This window comes from Dromiciops gliroides, chromosome 1, assembly GCF_019393635.1.
Source record: "Dromiciops gliroides isolate mDroGli1 chromosome 1, mDroGli1.pri, whole genome shotgun sequence".
Taxonomy (NCBI): Eukaryota; Metazoa; Chordata; class Mammalia; order Microbiotheria; family Microbiotheriidae; genus Dromiciops; species Dromiciops gliroides.
This window is the reverse complement of record NC_057861.1, coordinates 292,401,531-292,423,422: the sequence shown is the minus strand read 5'-3', so window position 1 is coordinate 292,423,422 and position 21,892 is coordinate 292,401,531. Positions and strand designations below refer to the sequence as shown.

General features: G+C 37.3%; 1 protein-coding gene across 5 annotated transcripts in view; it reads right to left on the bottom strand.

Annotated features, from left to right (window-relative positions):
• PKIA (cAMP-dependent protein kinase inhibitor alpha) overlaps window positions 1-21,892 on the bottom strand; it is a 77,218-nt gene that overhangs the window by 10,755 nt on the left and 44,571 nt on the right. Inside the window, exon 1 of one of the 5 annotated variants that reach the window (XM_043975589.1) lies at window positions 1,718-1,896. The exons of the other annotated variants lie outside the window; for them this stretch is intronic. The gene's annotated coding sequence lies outside the window, so the exon portion shown is untranslated. Of the gene's footprint in view, window positions 1-1,717; window positions 1,897-21,892 lie in introns of those variants that run through there. 5 annotated transcript variants of the gene reach the window in all.

The following is a 21,892-nucleotide window of genomic DNA, read 5'->3' as shown; positions in this document are numbered from 1 at the left end:
TAACTCAATCTCCTTAATGTAAAATGTCACCATTTTTTTCTGCCTTGTACTTGGTATTTCACATCACCCCCAAACTGAGTGAACACCCACTTGTATCTGAATTAAAAGAGGATTATGAAACAGATCAAAGAACTTAGAATCATAGACTAAGATAAAGAAAGAGAAATATATGGAAGAAAGCTCCGGAAAATGATAGGTCTCAAAATTGTCTAAAACTACACGGTTCCTTTGGCCAAGAATCCAATCTATCACTAGCTATAATTGCTTCTGAGGCAAATGTGTTGGGTGTGTAAGGCTAAGTGGAGAATGGCAGCAGCGGGGCTGAGACTAGTCCAATCCCAAATTCAATGGAACTGGGAGAGGTTGGTGGGTATAGCCTGATAAACTGGTCCCTCATTCTTGTGTTTTTATCTTATTCTCCTATATCTGTTCTAATGTGCCTTGAGACCTTCATGCTATTCTAAATAAATAAATGAAAAACAAAACAGAAACCCCCACACTCCTAAGACATTTTCTTAGAGCATTCCTCCCACATCTTCACATTCACCAAAGCCGGGATTAAATTCTAAACATAACTTTCATGTGCTTTGCCTATATAAGCAATGAGCTAGCGGGTGACACAGAATGGTTGTTACCATATAAATTAGCATTATCCATGTGAATGAGGGAAGAAGTGAATCAGAACAGATAAGCCAAACATTTATATTTGGTTTCAGAACACAGACCACCTCCAACACACGCCTTTTATGCAATGTAGTTAGTGATGAATCTCTTCCAATAGAGTTCCACTGTAAATGAGCTGGAGGGATGGACACCACTAAATTTGTGTTACTATGAACATACAGTTAACTTTCCTTTTCATTTCCTCTCACAGGCAAAACCTATCAATTATTAGAACAGTATTTATCTTACTCATGATTTCCTGGGTGGTCATTTCTCCTTCCCGTTCCCCTCAGTTAAGTAACCTAAAGTCACTTCATTATTGTTCAGTCTTTTATGTAAATTCTTCTAAGTTTATGATGGATTTAACATGCATGGTAATAATTCTTTCCAAATGACTGCATTTAACATTCAGTCAAAGAGATAAGAGATAAGTACCAGTGCTTCTAGTCAATTGTATGATCACTAGAGATCTGGCAAAAGAGTGGCTCCAACTGTGTATCTGGAAGGTTACAAGCTTGTAGGTATAAAAATAGCCTTAAGGGATTCATTTCCTGTTAGATAGCACCAAACAGTAAATAACTATATTGAATAAAACCAAAGGAATGAAATAAATAGGCCTACTTAAAGAAAAACTTAGAGGTTTCATTTTAAGAACTATCTATGGCCAGATTTCAGTATCCCAAATAAAGAACCTAATAAGGATACATTTAGGCAAATGAATTTAAATCTACAAGCTAAATATATATATATATATATATATATATATACATATATATATAAAATCTACCTATTTGATTATGTAACTGAAAAGTAAGACCCAAATACACCTCAAAATAGAAACAGGGTTCAAATGTACTAAAGAATATGATAAATTTCTTTTGTACATGAGACAGAAAAGATTACATAAGTATTTATAGTCTGATAGGAAAGAAAAAACTTGTTACTTAAAAATCAAATTACTTTGATGCAATTTTTCACAAATCCTCCCAAATTACAATATAAAACTGATTAAAATTCAAGACTTGTTAAAAAAAAAAAAGCCCCATGAACCAACCTGAGAATCTGTGTTGTTCAAGAGTCTCCTTCTGTTTTATGAGGAATTTTTTGTCATATCTTCATAATTCTTATCCAGTTTATCTTTTTCTCAGACCCTTACTTCAATTAGCTGAGAGGACAGCTTAAGTTTGGATTAGTAGCATCTAGTAGTATCTAAAAATTAGTAATGTCAAAAGAAGCTAGGAAAAAGGAAGCCTGTACTTGTTTCCTAAATATAGCAAGTTAAGTATTTTGGCATAGATGTCTCCCAAGACCTTCAGGCCTATGAACAGTCTAAACTGAGTTACTGTAGTGACAGCTGGTCATATGCTAAATGCTGATTGGATGACAAGCTAATTTCACTTCAGAAATGGAAACAAATGAAATGAGACATGCACTTAGAAGGAATGGCTAGAATGCAACCAGTCTGCATTAATAGTTTCTCTAATGAGACAGTGCCATGCCTTTTGATCAACAAAAACTCTCCTGCCCCACTGCTATATTTGCCAGTATATTGCTCCTCAATCCTTATTTGATGAAGTCATATAAATTATTTTCTCCTTGTAAGGAGAGTCTGAATAATTTACCTTGTTTGTTGTTTGGTCTTGCCTTGCACTTAGTAGGGATGTAATATTTATTGATTTAGAGTTCAATATAACTTTTTTAAGGATACCAAATATGCATCATAATAAGCCTCTTCAAGTAGAATCTGCTTCCATAAAATGCTAAAGAAGAAAAACTTGACTCTCCTTTAGAATTCTTTATGGGAAGATTTTCTATAGATACTAAGATACCTATAATTGGTGCTTCCCCCCCCCCAATTTTTAAAAATGTCAATATGCTTCTTTTCATCCCAACTCTGCCTAGACTTTAAAAATATTTAAGTTAAAAATGCGCCAGTACAGGGGCAGCTAGGTGGCACAGTGGATAGAGCATCGGCCCTGGAGTCAGGAGGACCTGAGTTCAAATCCAACCTCAGACACTTAACACTTACTAGCTGTGTGACCCTGGGCAAGTCACTTAACCCCAATTGCCTCACCAAAAACAAAACAAAAATGTGCCAGTACTTGGCACAGGTACATGGCTCTCCATCTTTTCTAGTTACTCACCAACTGGTCCTCCCATTTATGACGTTGCTCATGCTGTCTCCCCCATGCATCATGTTCTCTCCCTACTCTTTCTACCAATTAATGGATGACCATTACTTCTTCTAAAACCTGGTTCAATGCACTTCTGTTGTATCTCATTTATTTTTAGCAACTTTGTACTTTATGTAACTGAAGACAAGTTTATTCTCCCTTTCTAAAGGGACTAATGCTGTAAGTTCAGTCCCATAAAACAAGAGTAATTCTAAATACCTGCCATTTGTATAGTAGTTTGAAGTTCAAATAAAGGTATACATTCATAATTTGTTCATTGTAGCAACTCTGTGAGGGTGGGAGCAGCATTATTATTTACAATTTACAATTTTGAGGAGATGAAATGATTTGTCAAAGATCACAAAGCTAGTAAGGAGAGCTGGAACTCAAAATTCCATCTTATGCCTCTAGGTCTTGATAGCTTTCTACCATAGCAGGTTGTCTCAAGAGTCAACATATCCAAGATGGTCCCAAACCTCACTTTAGAAATAACAGATGTTTCTCTGATTACATTCACATTAAAACTCTTTGCTGTGGTACTCTTAAACTAATACACAGATGTCTCCAAACATCTATAGAGCACAAAAGGTTTTAATTAGGGCTTCAAGAGATAATATAGTCCAATTCTCTTATTTTACAAATAAGGAAATTGAGGAACAAAGAAATGACTTAACTAAAGTTACTTGCAGAGCCAAGACCATAATTCAATAAGTCTTTTATTCTGATTCTAATACTCTTTATACTATATTTAAAGAATTTTTATAAAAGAAAAGATGGTCATTAAAAAAAGATACTCCACTTTCTCCTTTCACTGTAAGAATATGAAAGAATCTTAAGAGTTGGATAGAATCTTAAGAGTTGGATGTGATCTCAGGTCTATCCTATCACATACAATCCAAGCATTTATTAAGCACCTATTTTATATTCCTAGCACTTAGCACTAGGCCTTACACAAAGACAAAAGGAAATCCAGACCCTGCACTGGTTTATATTAGAAAGGGCAGATACCACACTGACACAGCCAAAAATACATATGATAATTTAAGAAGCAAGGAGAGAGAACTAGTAACTAAGGGGGAATAGATATGGAAAAGTCTTTTTCTCCAAAGAAGTGGAACAGGAATTGAGGTTTGAAGGAAGCTAAGAATGCTAAGAGTAAATGGGTGAAGAGAAAGTACACTTCAGCATGGGGGAAATCCTAGACAAAGTCATAGAAATGGGAGACTGAATACTTCTATTAATGTAATAGAGAAAGTGATACTTCCATTAGTGAAGAGAACTTTAATACCTACATCACAGATCTGGACCAAAAAAAAAAAAATTGCAGCTATGATGGCAGTAACTTTTTGGTCAATTGTATCACAGTGTTTTATATTGATCTTGGATAAGTGTCAATTATGATTATTACTACTTGTCACTGGGCTTAATAAGTTTTGATTTAATTAAAATAATAATCTTAGCATTTCTCTGCAAATTATACTTATAAAATTCATTAGCAATATTGAAACAATACAATATACCCAATTCTGTCACTAATTTACTCCATGACCAAGAGTATTCATTTCATCATCTGCAAAATTAAAAGGCTAGACTAGCTAATCCTCAAGGTTCCTAATAGCACTGATATCGATGAGTCTATATGACATAGTTTAATGTATTTTTTATCTTAGAATGACATTTTTAAATTCTAAAATTCTCACATTTGCCTTAAGGATTGATTATTTCTTACTTTTCTTTTAAAGTTTCCATGGTCTATTTAAGGCCTATTTTGTAGATAAACTCATGGAGCTATCTGATGTCTCACTCTTTTAAAGGTATTTTTTTTACATCATCTATTTAATATTTCAAAGAGTTCTTAAATAATTGATGAGCTAATCCTTGCAACATCCCTGCCAAGTCAGTCAATTAGCAGAAGGAATACTGCTGGTTGGCAAGTGACAAGCAATATTACTTGAATATTACAAATGAAAAAACTAAAGAAGAAAGAGGTTAATCGACTTGACCAATGTCTCACACAGCAAGTGGCAGGTCTGATGTCAGAACTGAAGTCTGGCTTTATCACCATTATCATTAAAGGAACATTAAGTACTATAGACACTTAGTACTTTAGAACTGCCAGGAATGAAGAGATCAAACAATCCAAGCCCTCATTTTACAGATGACTAGATGAGTGGTCTCAAATAGCAAATTTGTTTTACATTTATCTCTACTGTAGTATGCTATCATCTACATTTTTGGTCTACAAAGACTCATTAATTTGATTACATCATGGAAGAAAGGGACAAAGGGCTGCATAATATTCTTGGAAGTTCTGAGTGACCAACACTTGGGAGGTTTGAGATGGCTAAGCCCCCCATAAAAGTTTGTAAATCTCAGCATGAGTTTTTTTGAGAACAAGTCTCCCAATTTCTTTTTCTTGTTTATGTTAAATGCAGTATCTAAAATGACTATAATTTCCTGGGAGTTCATTTGAATTAAATGTCTACTATGTGGCAAGGTACTATGCTAGGATGTTGAATTATATAGATGTAGTACAGTCAGCCCTCAAGTAGTTAGCTTACAGTCAAACAGGGGAAGGTAATGGAGACACAATGAATATACAAAAATAAATATGATGCAAGGTTGTATATGATAAAAGGCAAAGTTGTGATCCCGGGTATTATGCGAAAGATTGAGGAGAGAGAAATTATTATCAGTTAGGGGGATTGATAAAGCATTAATATGGCACCTGAGCAGAGCTTGAAGAAAGAGAATGCACTTCAATAGGAGGGAGAACTTTTCATGCATGGGGGTGTCTATGGAGGCAGAGTAGTTCAGGATGAGATAATAGAATGGCTAACAATCCACTTTGGCTAAAATATAATGCCCACGAAGGGGAATAGTATGAAATAAGGTTGGGATGATAGAAGATCATTAGCTCCTATAGATTTTTGAGTAGAAATGAACCTTAGGGGCCATCTGGTCTAATTCCTTCATTTTACATATGAGGAACAGCAGCCCCAAATGGGGAAGCAACTTGTCTATTCTCACACAGCTAGTAAGTGTCTAAGGTGGATACTGAACTTAGGCACTCCTGACTCCAAGCCACACCCTCTTGTCTACTATACCATGCCACCTTTAGAGCTGGAAATAGCTTTAGAGGTTTATTTTGTTCCAACCTCTTTTTAGATAAAGAAACTGAAGACTTGAAGGATAAGTAACATGTCCAAGAACACACAAGTAGTAAACAACAGAAAGGAAATTGGAACTTAGGGCCTCTGACTTCAAAGTCAATGTTCATTCCACTATTTCCATATTATTAAATGGAAGTGCCCTAACTGTTAGGCAGTGGAGTTTATATTTAATCTTATGGGCAACAGAAATCTAAGAAGAGATATAGTCAGATCTTAAAGGAAATTTTGTGAAGTCAAGCAAGTACTGTGGCTTTTGAAACAAACAAACAAAAAAAACCCATTAAGATGGTGATAATAATACCTGCATTGCTTACCTCATGGGGTTATTGTGAGGAGTATTTGGAAACCATTGAGTGCTAGTAAGCATTAACTGCTAATAATATTACCAAGAGGACAGCAAGCAGTTCCAGATACACAGGTGGAAGAAAATTGGTAAAGATGCTGGCCAGGGACTGAGGAAGCATTCTCCAGGGATAGCATGGAGCCAGGACTGTAACTAGGGTGAGGTAATTGGGGCTCTACCCTTAGGAGAGGCAAATTTGGAAAGGTGCTTAAAGCATTAGCCCTCTAGCAACAAGGAAACAACAACCCTCATCATACTTCTTTCTCCTAGGGTCTCCACTGGGAACAAAGAATAGTTGTATGCCTGTGGTTTCAGTCTGTGGGTTTTAAGGTAGTTATGGTGGTTATCAGGTCTCAAGATGTGGTAGAATCAATGGGCTATGTGTTGCTATTTCTGAGAGCTTGGGATATTGACAATTGGAGGTAATAGGATCCAGGGTATGATACCTTTCCCCACTCATTTGCCTGCCTCTATTCTGGATGCTTACAAGCAGTATTACTAATCTAAGCCGAGCACATCCTATCCTGCTAACTGATGGTCCATACTCATGTTTCCAATGAAAAGAAAGAACCACCATGCACCAGTGTCTTCAACCCACTGTGTACATGGGAAGAGGAGGGTATCTGCTCATTTGGGTGCTGGAGCTGCTACAATAAGCACTGAAACCCTCCTATTAAAAAGCTGATTTAGGGGCAGCTAGATGGCGTAGTGGTTAAAGCACCGGCCCTGGATTCAGGAGTACCTGAGTTCAAATCCGGCCTCAGACACTTGACACTTACTAGCTGTGTGACCCTGGGCAAGTCACTTAACCCCCATTGCCTTAAAAAAAAAAAAAAGCTGATTTAGGGGCAGCTAGGTGGCACAGTGGATAGAGCACTGCCCTGGATTCAAGAGGATCTGAGTTCAAATCCAGCCTCAGACACTTGACACTAGCTGTGTGACCCTGGGCAAGTCACTTAACCCTCATTGACCTGCCCCCCCTCAAAAAAGATGTCAATCAAAAAGCTGATTTAAGGACTCACTTGCTGAAGCTTGTTTCCTCCTTCTTTATGGAAGAAATTCTTATGCCATTAAACCCTTCTCAGAATTCAGCTGAATACTGATAGAAAGAAATGGAGAGAGTAGAATTGTTCATTTTAAGCACCTTACTATTTGCTTGTAACTTCTACTTTAAAACTCCTATTTGGGGGCGGCTAGGTGCTGCAGTGGATAGAGCACTGCCCTGGAGGACCTGAGTTCAAATTGACCTCAGACACTTGGAACTTTCTAACTGTGTGACCCCTGGGCAAGTCACTTAACTTCAACTGCCTAACAAAACAAAACAAAAAAACAAAAACAAAAACAAAACCTCCTATTTGGTGCCTCTATCACTTCTGACTGTTTCCAACCAGTCAGTCATCAAACTATTGTGACATGAGGACAAAAGGCTAAGATCAGATCAGTATGGGTCCAGAGTGGGAAATTATCCACAGTATTAATTTCTTCATGAAGCTAATTGTCATTAAATCTTTCCTCTAAAAAAGGGAAGCTATTGTTTCTGGAGCTCATTTAACTTGATAAAATAGAAAATTCTATATCCTAGTAGAGATATTTCATATTTAGGTTGGTGGCTGAAATATAGGTGAAAAGTTAGAAGAAATAGTTAAAGCTAGGTGAGTGTACAAGCTCCCCAAAGAAGAAAATACAAAGAAAGCAAGGGCCAAGATTTCTTGGGGGACCATATGCAGTTAAGACAGAAGAAAAAGGGAAGAAAAATTAGAACACAAGATATGGGAAAAATGGTCAGGATACAGACTGCTGTCTGGACAGCATACACTGGGCTTGCTGGTCCAGGGGTGGCTTGGGAGCTAGGATGGAATTCACAGAATCAAGCAAGATGAAAAGCAGTATTATGATAGTTTAGATAAGCACAGGAGTACTAAATTAAGTGCAGGAAGAAGTACCAATTATTCCACCTGTGGAGGTAGTAATTGGACTGGACTCAAATCAAGATGCTAACCTGGCTCATTCCTTACACCTCAGTGGGGTATAACGACTCAGCTTGATAGTCATCTGTGCATTTAAAAAGAAAAGAAAATCAGGAAAATATTTTGCCATGAGAGAAAAAGATTTTTCAAGAACTGACTGGCCAATTTACGGTATATATCCTATATAAGATTGGGCAGCCTGAACAGTAGTAACAAAAGGCCACTGCCAAGTTATGAGAGAGCAATTCTAATTGTGTAGTAGGGACAGAAGCCAGATTTCAGGAGTCAATAGGGGAATAGATAGATTGAAGTAAAAGCTGTGGGTGTAGATGAGATATTTGAGAGTTTGGCAATAAAGGGAAGAAGAGAAATTGAATCAAAGCCGGAAGTACCAGTATTCCTAAGGAAGCCTTGAGCATATTAGAAATGAAGGGGAAAGATTCCATGGAAAGATTATCAAAGGGGACAGAGAGAGGGAGGTAAGGGAAAAAGAGAGGGGAAGAAGTAAAAAGAGCAAGGAAATGAGAGAGAGACACTAATTCTGGGAAGATCCCAAGGACATAGGAAGTGAGAGGACAGAGTACAGGTGAAAGGTTTAGCTTTAGCGAGGGAGAGTGAATCCTGAGACCAGAGGAAGAGCTAGAACTATAGATTTGAAGATAATAACATGCCAAAGTGAAAGAGGTCCAAAAGGAGCAAAAGTGGATAGTTTTAACCTTCTCTATCAAGTAGATGAGATCATCTGCCATGTATGTGTGTGCGCGCGCGCGTGTGCGTGCGTATGTGCATGTGTGAATGTTAGTTTGATGGGGCACTGTAGCAGAAACTTATTGAGAAAAGCATAAGAGAATCAATAAATATCACACCAAGAGACAAGTTCAAGTCTGATGGCAAGAATTCATAAAGAACAAATTCTTTGCTGGACATTATCTTACTCTGGCACTGATTTTCCTCCCAGCAAGGGAGAAAGAATAATAGGGGTGGGGGGCAGCTAGGTGGTGCAGTGGATAAAGCACCAGCTCTGGATTCAGGAGGACCTGAGTTCAAATCCAGCCTCAGACACTTGACACTTACTAGCTGTGTGACCCTGGGCAAGTCACTTAACCCTCATTGCCCCACCAAAAACAAAAACAAAGAATAATAGGGGTGGTCAAGGATTAGGGATTAGCTAAACAATCCAAGTCAAAGTTCAATGGGAATATAAGAAGCTAAGAGTCTGGAAATGGAATTCTAAAACATATAGTTGTATGTAGAATCTAGGGAAGGGAAAGAGTCCTTTGTAGCTAAAGTGTGGTAAAAGGAATGGGCAAATTGGAAAGGAAGGGAGTCACCCTGAGAGGTCATTTCTCTAAGAGAATGATATATAAGTCCTGTAGGTATAATAAAGAGAACTAAAAAACAAAAAACAAACAAAAAAAGAAGATAAGGAGGTTGTGTTTGGAGAGAGGGAAGGAGGCAAGTCAGAGATTTCAGATGTTGAGCTAAGCCTCATAACACCATCCAAGGTGTGGATAAACATATGGAGCAAAGAGAGCATCCACTAAAGGGTATGTGAGGTCAAAAAATCTTAATAAAGATGCTGGGGGCAGCTAGGTGGCACAGTGGATAGAACACTGGCCCTGAATTCAGGAGGACTTGAGTTCAAATCTGGCCTCAGACACTTAACAATTACTAGCTGTGTGACCCTAGGCAAGTCACTTAACCCTAACTGCCTCACCAAAAATAAATAAGTAAATGAATGAATGAATGAACAAATGAACAAACAAACAAACAAACAAATAAATAGAGATGCTAAAGTGATTGTGAATGGTGGTCAGGGCTGTTTTATGTGTCCTATGAGTGAGTCTTTGAGGTCTTTCAAGATAATAAAATAAGTGGATAGCTAAGACTTCAAATTACACATAAATGATTTCTATTGTTTCAAAGGAACTCATTGTCTACAATTTGGAATATTTCATGAAGTAATTAAATTGTTATTCATTCTATAGAACTCAAAGTCTTGAAACTTGAGGAATTTAATTATATTAAATATTGTAAATTGAACCACAAAAGGGGAGTTAATAGTTATATGCATAGTCAGGAAGCTTCCCATCCATGAGAAATTCCTACACTCTAGAAAAGAGAAAAAGAATGAAGTACATTAAATTCCTTGCGAGAAGAGACTCTTATTTTTTTGTTTGTTTCTATATTCCCAACATATAGGTCATTGCCTTGCACATTTTTGAGAAGACCAGGTCTATATTTTTACTGGGTTTGTTCATAAGTGGATAACCTGAACTTCAAATCACTCCCAGTGAGGAAAATCCTTCTCACAATTCAAGCTGGCATCCGTTCAGCAATTTATAGGCTCTGAGTGTGGCCTATGGCCCTGAGAGATTGAGACTCACCTAGGATCACATAGTATGTAAGTAAAAGAGGCAAAAGCCTCTATCTATTACCAGACTATCTCTAGCAATATAAATAATATCAAATAACACTCTATTAAAATAAGTATATGCAAAATAAATATAAAGTCAATTGTGTTTAAACATGGCTATACTTTAGAAGAGCATTTACCATTGTGGAGGGGAAGGGATAGCATTTTTCAGCACTCTTCAAGCTCCAGGATGTGTCATTCAATTCACTTCAAACATTTATTAAGTGTGTACTATGTGTAAGGCATGTAATTTTAAGGGGAGTTTGGGGGTTTTTTTGGTTTTGTTTTTTTAATTGGGTTGAGGAAATCCCTGCATTTGAAGAATGAATGTGTCTCATTGTCTTGCAATCTCGAGCATGAGTGTATTTCGGTAATGCCAACTGCACTTTCTCCAAGATTTCCAGTATGAGATGTTTCCATAGAACAATTCCTCAAGAGAATGAGTCACATACTTTTGGTGGTAAATAAGTAGTATGACAATCAGGTCTGAGGTATATTTGGTACAATCTAACATAGCAATCAGCCACCAAGCTGATTTAAGTGCCAAATACATTCCAACATATGAAATAGTCTCGGTCCCCAAGAGCTTACAATCTATCCAGGAAGATAGCATATAGATAAATAATAATATCAGAATAATAACCATGATAATGATGATAATGTAAAGCACCATGCATATTATCTGAACCTCATGACAATCTTTTTTTGAGGTGCTATTATCTTTATTTTACAGCTAAGAAAACAGAGGTTGACAGAGATTAAAGGATTTGCCCCCAACCACTCCCACTGACAGTTTCCTAGTCAAATAACCTCCCAATTGTGTCCAAGCAGATGCTAAAATCATTAATTCTCATTGACTTGGTGAATTTTCTTTAATTGATATTGAGGAAACCCTATCCTTGTAATTTGATGGGCAAGTATTATTTAATTCTTCCCTATTGCTAAATACTGAGCCTTTTTGTGAACATTTAGGACACCTGTCCATTTTACATTCCAGTGATACTCCATGTATTTTTGTTTCGTTGTGTTCCAGAATTTCAGTGGCACCGCTTCTAAGATTTTCTTCCATTCATTTCTGATTATTTCATTTTTATCTTAGACCCAACAAGGTACAGTATGGGTACGATGAAAACCAGCCTTAGACTATACAGATGCATTATGTCTTCTTTGAACACCCACAGTGCTCAGACATGGTGATTCACATGGGAGAATCATCATTCTCTCCCTCCCTTAAATTTGCTTTCTCTCCTTCCTCCCACCTTCAAGATGCAGCCAGAGGAACTGGGGGAAGGTAAAAGGAAGAGTAACTTCCCAAAGAAGTAAAAAATCACACTCCACTTGGATTTTACTATCTGTCAATGAATAAATGTTTAATACATTGATCAGAGTGGGGGGGGAGGGTGAAATGCACCTCTCTAATTATCCATCTCTCTAACACACCGAGTGATAGGAACATTAATCAAATAGTTGCTCTCAAGGTTGAAATACGTGCACAGAATGAAAACCTCTTCTTCGAGAACTGGATGTTATTATATACATAAAAGATGATAAACAACTAGAACAACCACCTTTTTAGATGCTGATGCCTCTCACTCTGAGAACAAGACTTTAGTTGCAAAATTTTTCCTTCTGCTTTTCCCCACTTCCCCCCTCACCCCCCCCCCCACCCCGGCCCTTCTTTCTGCTTTGCCATTCATATGATAAAAGAAAAGTAAATGAAACATGAGAGGAAAAATCCAGTTGGGTCTAGATGGAGGTAGAACACATCTGTTTGGAGTTGGCACTCTTTTCAAGCAGTAATAAAGAACATTTCTCAATTACACATCAAGATAGTGCAATACTGTATTTAATTGAAATTAGGCAATGCTTTCTTTCTCTTTAAGAATGAAAATGGGTCATCAATTTAAAACATGCACACACAACTGCATATATCCAAGAACCTTTTTTCTCATCCTCTAAAACACCAAGCATTTCCAATTCTCCCCTAGTCTGTGAACATCTATTTCACTCTAAATGTTGCCTGTGGAAAATTTTTATTAAAACCTTCCAATATGCCTTTTCTCAGCCAAAGGGAGAAGCAGGTGCTATGACTGTGTTTTCCACATATTTCCAGTATATATTTCCTAACTGCCAATTTATCCTCTTTGTAGATGCCAGTTTGCTACACTGTATTTAAGTAACTCCCTCAATTGTCAAAATGCCAGTGGGATGCTTTCTTTTTTCCTTCCCCCATTTGCATATATTGCTACAATTGTGTTTTTGCACATTGCTTACACTGGACAATATTAAGACCTGCTAAGTTTATTTTAAGGGGCCTGCATGAGTCTGAACTCATTTTCTGGGCTCAAACCAAGAGCTCTTATAGACCGGTTAGCAAGCTTTACTCCAGAAAGAAGGAATCATTTAAGCATGTAATGGAAGACACCCATATCAGTTGTAGCTGCTATGGATTCTACAAGCAGGTGGAGTCATTTTGCTTACTTTATGTTAATTAATAAATAGATCTCAAAAGGGAGTCAAGAAATTTGTCCTAAAAGTAAAAATCGAAGGATGGATTGAGGAGCAACTGCCTTAATAATATGATTGCTGTAGTATTAGTAAAGAAATATACTGATAGAGAAAACATTTCTGGCTCAAAAGCACAAAGTTCAATGGTAAATGAAACCACCAGCCAAGAATCTGCAGTCATTTTAGGTACTGCTTTTAAAACAAAGAAGATCAGTAATGTGTTTCTGGGATAATTGTTCTAATAGGAACTCATATTTCTAGGATGTCAGAGACTTTAAAGGGAGCTCTGAAATTAGACTCCAGAGAGCTCACGCCCCCTCAGTGTCAGCCACCAAAGTCATATTACACATGCCTCCCTCTCTTTGTTCAGGTGACACACTCTAATAACGTTGTGAACAAAAGCAAAGATATATATATAATATATATATTATATATATATATGGCGGTACAGACACAGAGGTGACATACTTAAAACAAATAGACCTGAATCATCCTTTTATCTGTAAAGGTGAAGAAACTGAGGCCTAAAAGAGGCCAAATTCATTTTGGCAGGACTTATTAGGTATATACTATGCACAAGGCACCATAATAAGTGACAGACAAAAGGAAAAATGAAAAACCACTTCTGCCCTCAAGAAATGTACATTGTACTAGTCAGTACAACACATAAATAGTAAATAGAAGGCAATCTTAAGAAGGAGAGAGAAGGCTTTGCATAGGGAATGGCACCAGAGCTGACCCTTAAGGAAAGCTAAGAATTCTAGGAGACCAAGATGAAGGGGGAGTATGGGAAAGCCTACACAACACACAGAGGTGAGACAGAATGCCAAGCACGGAGAACATAAAGAAGACAGTTTGGCTGGGTGACTGACCAAGTGAAGAAGACTACAGTAAGTAAGAACTGGAAAAGTAGACTAGAAATAGTCTGAGAATGTCTTTAAATGCTAATATAAGGAATTTGTATTTTATCTTATGGAAAATGGGAAGCCAGTGAACATTCTTGGACGAGAGTGACGTGGTTACACCTAAGACACTTGGGCATATGTGATGGACTTATTGGAGGTCAAAGGGTCAGTTGATAAAGTATGGACCAGAATTCAGGTCTTGCGCCTGGTTTTTTTTTTTTTTAAATTAACCTGTAGATTGAGGGACTTCGGATGAATGAACCCATGCATGTTACAATGTTAACACGCTTGTAATTCCATCTTCATTTGATCACATAAATGTTCGATATATTAATGACAAAGTATCCTAAAGATCTGAAATTAATCATATGGTGACATCAATCTGTAGTGCAGGAATTTAAGATACCCATCATATAATCAGAAAGTCTCTCTCAACATTATTATTAAATAATGCCTTAAGCAATTCTGGGCTGGAACAATACAGGTGGTAGAAAATGGTCTGAAATTGAAATGCCTTTGGGAATCTGAGTTTTCGCCCTCTGCCAAAAAGCTACAGAGCAGGGGGCGGCTAGGTGGCGCAGTAGATAAAGCACCAGCCCTGGAGTCAGGAGTTCCTGAGTTCAAATCCAGCCTCAGACACTTGACACTTACTAGCTGTGTAACCCTGGGCAAGTCACCTAATCCCCACTGCCCCGACAAAAAAAAAAAAAGCTACAGAGGCAAACAATCAGTGAAAGAAAAGCTTAGTAATAATGAACATTTATTTTTACTACTGAATAAATCATAGAGTAAACATAAGAAAATTCTTAATGGAATTATAATGAAAATGCAAAATACTGTATTTTCTTAATGCCTGTAGGCAACAACAAATGGACATATAACAGAAATAAAACCTTGAGTCAAAATTAGTAAGAAATAGTTCATTGAACTAGCTGCAGAAATATACCAATTTATCTTTCCCCTCCCTCCTAAACTATCTCATATTTAACTAGTTTGTATATATTTACATTTATTATATTTATTAACTTTATGTTGTATATACTTATGTCCTCACTGTTTCCTCCATTTGAATGAAAGAAGTTTGGGTTCAGGGATCAATTAGTTCTTTGTACGTAACAGAGACTGCCACATATTATTTGATACATATCGACTGACTGAAATTGCATCCCTGATCTCCTCTCCCCATCTTATTCAATGGTGTTGGGGAAAGTGATGCATCTTCTGGGTGGTAACAGAATTTTGCAAAATTTATATTTTGCAAATCTAAGCAAAGTAACTGTAGCTTACATTACATGATAATAGAGTACCTCACAGGGAAACAGCATAATATGGTGGATGGAGTTGTGGACATGGAGTGAAGAAAACCTGAGTTCAAACCCTGCCTCTGTCACTTAGTAGAGGAATGATTGTAAACAAACATTTAGCCTCACTAAACCTCAGGCCCCTCCCTGAGATTAGCTTTTGAATCAAAGTTTAAGCTGTCATAGATCATGCCAATCAGGCAGGAGGGAGAAGAAACAATGTGAATACCAAGGCAGCAGCCAATTGACACAATCTTGCTAGAGGAATATGTTTGAGGTATATTATCCAGCAAGAGAGTGGGGAGTGTTAAGGGAAAGGAGAGAGGCAGGCAAATGAGGGAGATGAGACTAGGTCTAGTTCTTTTTTCGCCTTACTCTGTACTGCCACTTTGAGGCTCTGCCAACAGCCATTTGAAAGAATAGTGATCAAGAGAGAAAGTATGAGTGAATTAGATGCTAAGCTGAATACTTCCTGGGATCAGTGGTCACATTAATTACATTATCTTCTTTGATAGTTTGATTGGTATAGCACTAAATAAATAAACAGGTAGGATTGTCATTTTTATTATATTGACTCTGCCTGCCCATGAGCAATTAATGTTTTTCCAATTATTTAGATCTGACTTTATTTTTGTGAAAAGTGTTTTGTAGCTCTGGTCATATAGTTGCTGTGTTTGTCTTAGGAGGTAGACTCCCAAGTATTTTATATTGGCCATAGTTATTTTCAAAAGAATTTCTCTATCTATTGTTGCTGGATTTTATTAGTAATATATAGAAATGCTGATAATTTATGTGGATTTATTTTGTATCCTGCCACTCTGCTAAAGTTTTCTAGGATTTTCTAAGCATATCATACCATCTGCAAAGAGTGATAGTTTTGTTTCCTCATTACCTATTCTAATTCTTTTAATTACTTTTACTTCTCTTATTGCTATATATAACATTTCTAATACAATATTAAATAATAGAGGTGATAATGGGCACCCTTGCTTCACCCCTGAAAAATCTCCAGGGCTAGATGAATTCACAAGTGAATTCTACCAAACATTTAAAGAACAATTAAGGGGACAGCTAAGTGGATAGAGCACCAGCTATAGAGCACCAGCCCTGGATTCAAGATGACCTGAGTTCAATTCCAGCCTCACACACTTGACAGCTGTGTGACCCTGGGCAAGTCACTTAACCCCAACTGCCCCCCCCCCCCACAGAAAACATCTTTGACAAAATACAGCACCCATTCAAGAGAACATAGGATTAAAAGGAGCTTATCTTAAAATGATAAGTACTATTTATCTAAGACCATCAGTAAAGCATTATCTGTAAAGGGGAATAACTCCATCTTCTTGACGGCCTTAAGGCCTGCACTATGGCCTGATTATCCTTATCAACTAGCACTTCCTGGCCTAAGGCTAACAAATCTCCTCCTTTCCTAATCACTGTGATTAGGATCACCATCTACAGAAGTGAAGGTTCCTTTACCCTGCTACTTCTCTATACACTCAACCCTGTCCTGCTTGGTCCTACCCCATCCTAGATCGTTTTGTCTACTGCACTAGCTCTGTTTTATCATAAATCAATTCTACCTTAATCTTATTAATCAATAAAAAAGCATTTAAGTGCCTACTCTCCCAGGTCTCACAGTCTGGCAATGGGGTAAGACTGAGGGGTAAAAAGACAAAAGCAGGGCAGGGTCTGCTAAGATGGGAGACAATATACAGAATCTGCAGACAGTTCTCACTTTATGTAAATTCACAGTACATAAATTTGACTTTGCATACAGAATTCTTAAAGGCATGGGAAGGTAACACAAACATGTATGAAGAGAGTTTGGAAAACAAGTGTGTCCACAGTTCATTCCTGATTTTAGTGAATTTGACAATGAATCACATGGTTATTCAGTATCTAGGGCATATCTGAATTCAAGTCTCCTTCATTCCAGGTCCAGTGCTCTATGAGCTCCATAACCCAGCTGCCAAAGACAATAGAGAGGTCAGCTGTCTTTCGAAGAGTATGGATCTTACATATGACTGAGAACCTCTGAAAACTTGTCAAACCTGATGACTAGTCTTGCCTTATGGTGATACACACAGGTGCAAATAATGATGCCAGAAGGAATCAGAAAGCATTGCAAAGGATTATGACGTCTTGTGCAAGAAAAGGACAACCTTAGGGACTCCAGTGTTATTTCTAGCACTGTTTTAAAGGAAAGGCAAGGACTTTAGAAGAGAATGACAGCTTTGGGAAATGAGCAAGAAGATGATGAATTTCATAAGCTGAAATGATATCTGAGAACAGGATTTGGATTTCTGGATCACAGCTTAAGCTATAAGAAGGATAGGCTTTTGACCAGAGATGGCATGCACCTAAAATAAAGGGATACTTAAAAAAAGAAGAAAAAAAGATTTGCCTGGATTCTTGAAAGCTTACTCAAAAAACGGGTTTAAAACTGAAAAGAAAGGAAAAAGAAAATGTCGCAAGTATATCAACAAAACTAGATATCATAGATAAAATAAACTACATTGTAGGAAAAACAGCACAGATGCTCAGAAAAAAATGACAGGAAACAAAAAATCCAAGAAATGACACAGCAATAAAACCTACTGCATCAAAGTCTTCAAAAGTCAACACCCAGATGCACCAAAGATATACAAGAAACAAAATTAACTAAAGACATTCTAGCTGCAAAAGGAAGATTTGACTTCATAGGTGTCCGTGAGATTTGATAGGAAAGTATCTGTAATTGTAATATAACTCTGGAAGGATATAAACTTTATTCAGAAAGAACAGGATGGATAAAAGATCTATTCAGATAGAACCTGCAGGGCCAATATCTGCCTTATTACACAAACAAGTAATTCTGACTTCTGTAACTCTTCTGCTTTGTGCTGCTGAGGCCAAGCTAGGATGCTGGCAAGCCTGGCAAAAATGTTTCACAGTGGCAGCTTGGTGGCACAGTGAAATAAAATACCAGCCTTGGATCCAAGAAGACCAGAGTTCAAATCCGGCTTCAGACACTTGACACTTACTAGTTGTGTGACCTTGGGCAAATCACTTAACCCTCATTCCCCACCCCCAAAAAAGAATGGTGGTTCACTTGGAATACTTACTACTACCGTCTGGCCTTTATTTATATAAGACAATCAAGCTATGTCTGGGTTATTTTTCCTATGAGTGATATAGAAAATGACCTTTAAAAATGAAAAAGGAATGAGAAACAGGGCAGATTTAAAATGTATTTTTTTTTGAAGTTTGGGTTTTTTTTTAAATAAAGTATTTTTTCCCCGTTACATGGAAAGATAGTTCTCAACTTTTGTTTATATAAGCTTTCCAATTTCAGATTTTTCTCCCTCCCTCCCCTCCTTCCCCCATCCCCTAGACAGCAGGTAATCTGATATAGGTTTATATGTGTGTGTGTGTGTATGTGTGTGTGTGTGTGTACATAATAACATTAAACCTATTTCTGCATTAGTCATGTTATAAGAGAAAAATCAGAGCAATGAGGAAAAACCTCAAAATAGAAAAACAACAGCACCAAAAACAAAAGAAATAGTATGGTTCATTCAGCATCTATACTCCACGGTTCTTTTTTCCCCAGGATTTGGAGATCTTCCATCATGAGTTCCCTGGAACTCTTCTGTACCATTGCATTGGTGAGAAGAATATAGTCCATCACAGTAGATCAACACTCAATGTTGATGATACTGTGTACAATGTTCTTCTGGTTCTGCTCATCTCACTCATCATCAGCCTAAAATGTATTTTTAAAAGTGCCTCATTACTATGGAGTAAGGCTTATGCACTGGGGAAATATTGGGCTGGCTTAGTAACAAGCAGCTAAAAATGGAAAACAGAATTTTTCTCTTATTGCATCTCTCTCTCTCTCTCTCTCTCTCTCTCTCTCTCTCTCTCTCTCTCTCTCTCTCTCTCTCTCCCTCTCCCTCTCCCTCTCTCCCTCTCCCTCCCTCTCTCCCCTCTCTCTCCCTCCTTCTCTCTCTCTCCTCTCCCTCCCTCCCTCTCTCTCTCTCTTCCTCCCTTCCCCCCTCTCCCCCAGGGTGTTCCCTTACAAGCACTTCAACCTCATTGGGAATTTTGCCCAGGTTTTTAGAGGAGTGGTAAATAGTAGATGGGTAGGCCTCTTCAAAAGCAGATGTGTTTGACCTAGACATAGGGGCACTATATTTAAAGTATTTTGAGATATCAAGTTGTGATTAGGCATTCCCAAAACCTCGTCTAGAGTAGTTGGCTATATTGTATTTCATATCAGACATGGGCCGACCTAATTTAAAAGTTTAAAAATGTAGAAACCTCCTAAAATTTGGACATTGAGGCAGAGATGGAAAAGGATGCAGAAAGGGGGCAAGGAAGAGAAGGTTAAAGGGGATTTTTTGAAAGGGAGACTGGACCTGGAGTTAGAAAGACCTAAGTTCAAATCTACCTTAGGAGTCTTACTAGGTGTGTGACACTAGGTAAGTCACTGAATAGGTTTGCTTTAGTTTCCTCAACTATGAAATGGAGATCCTTCTTCAAAGGGTTGTTGTTAGGATTAAATGACATATTTGTAAAAAAGGATTTAGAACAATGCCTGGCATGTTGTTATGTAGATACATAAGTGCTTATTCTCTTCCCCTTTCCACCCTTTCCAGTATTCATGATGCCTTTAAAGAAACCTGCCAAAAATCAGTCTCATTATTTTATAATTTAAGTAGCAATTCATAGAACTATTTCCTTCTTGGTTGTGGATTGACTCCCTTAGTCACTACCTAACCACCATGTACATCATGTCCCAAAAGTCTCAGTGCAGTTCTAAGCTTTAATAGCTTAATATAGCTATCATTTTATTTATTGTTTATTTTCATTCGTTCATTATTTAATTCTAAATTTAATTAATTTTATTTGTTTAAAGGCTTTAATAGTTTAACATCACTATTACTCTAGTTTTTTATCTAATTGCTGATAAACACTTAAAGCTTTATTCCTTCTAGAGATGTTTCCATTTTATTAGGGGACTACCAAAAAATGCATCTAATGGTAGCATAAGGTTGTGTCTGAGAGAAGGTGAAAGTGATTGGGGGGGGGGGCAAGAGGGAATGTGTGGTAGTGGTAAGAAATGAGGCAGGAAAAAAAAAAAAAGAAATGAGGCAAAAGGGGCAGGTAGGTGGCATAGTGGATAGAGTACTGGCCCTGGATTCAGGAGGACCTGAGTTCAAATCTGGCCTCAGACACTTTTACACTTACTAGCTGTGTGACCCTGGGCAAGTCACTTAATCCCAATTGCCTCACCAAAAAAAAAAAAAAGAAAGAAAGAAAGAAAGAAAAAAAATGAAGCACAAGTTTCCTCTTGATGGGATTCAAATAATAATAGCAATAGATAGCACTTGTGACTTAAAGTTCATAGAATACTTTACAAGTTATTTTACTTGATCCTCACAACAACCTTGTGGTGGCTAGGTACTAGTTAATTCTTTTACTGCATTTGTCAATTACTTATTGGCTTTAAGGACTCTGCCTCTGTCCAAGATGAGTCAATCAGAAAGCTTCCAGGACTTAATTCTAGATTTTATAGTTAGGTAAAACCTCATTTCTATGACATGAGAGAATATCACACGCTATTTGGGGACAATACTAAAATAACAGGAAGTAAGAAAACAATAATATAGAAATTGTCAATAATCAACCTCATGAGTTTATTATAAGGAAACCTCTCTTTAAAGTACTATCTAAATGTAGTTTGCCATAAAAAAATATGATCAGCAGGATGCTATCAGAAAAACCTGGAAAGAGCCACATGAACTGATGAAAAGTGAAATGTACTGCATACAAAATAACAGCAATATTGTAAGATGATCTGTTGTGAATGACTTAGTTGTTTTCAGCAATACATTGATCCAATACAACTCTGAAGGACTTATAAAAAATGCAATTCATCTATAGACAAACTGATAGTATCTGAATAAAAAAATAATAATATAGAAATTGGGCTATTTTCACCTATCTTTCTACCAGAATGTGTTCCTGGCCCAAAGGTACAGGTTATTATTATTTCCCTACTTCCTGAATCCTTTGGTTGGAGGCAGTTAAAGCATTCTAATTACTGCTCTACCTCCTGAAATTACATTTGATTTATCTACTTATACCACCTGGAGAAGACAAGTTCCTTGATGGCAGGAACTGGGTTTTTTTTTTTTTTTTTGGGTTTGTTTTTATTTTGTTTTTTTTTGTAGGGCAATGGGGGGGTTAAGTGACTTGCCCATGGTCACACAGCTAGTGAGTGTCAAGTGTCTGAGGCCAGATTTGAACTAAGGTCCACCTGAATCCAGGGCCGGTGGTTTATCCACTGCGCCACCTAGCTGCCCTCAGGAACTGTTTTTGACCTTGTCTTCATTTCTCTAGTTAGAAGAGTACTTTGAACATATTAACAAATAAATGGCGAGTTGAATTGAAT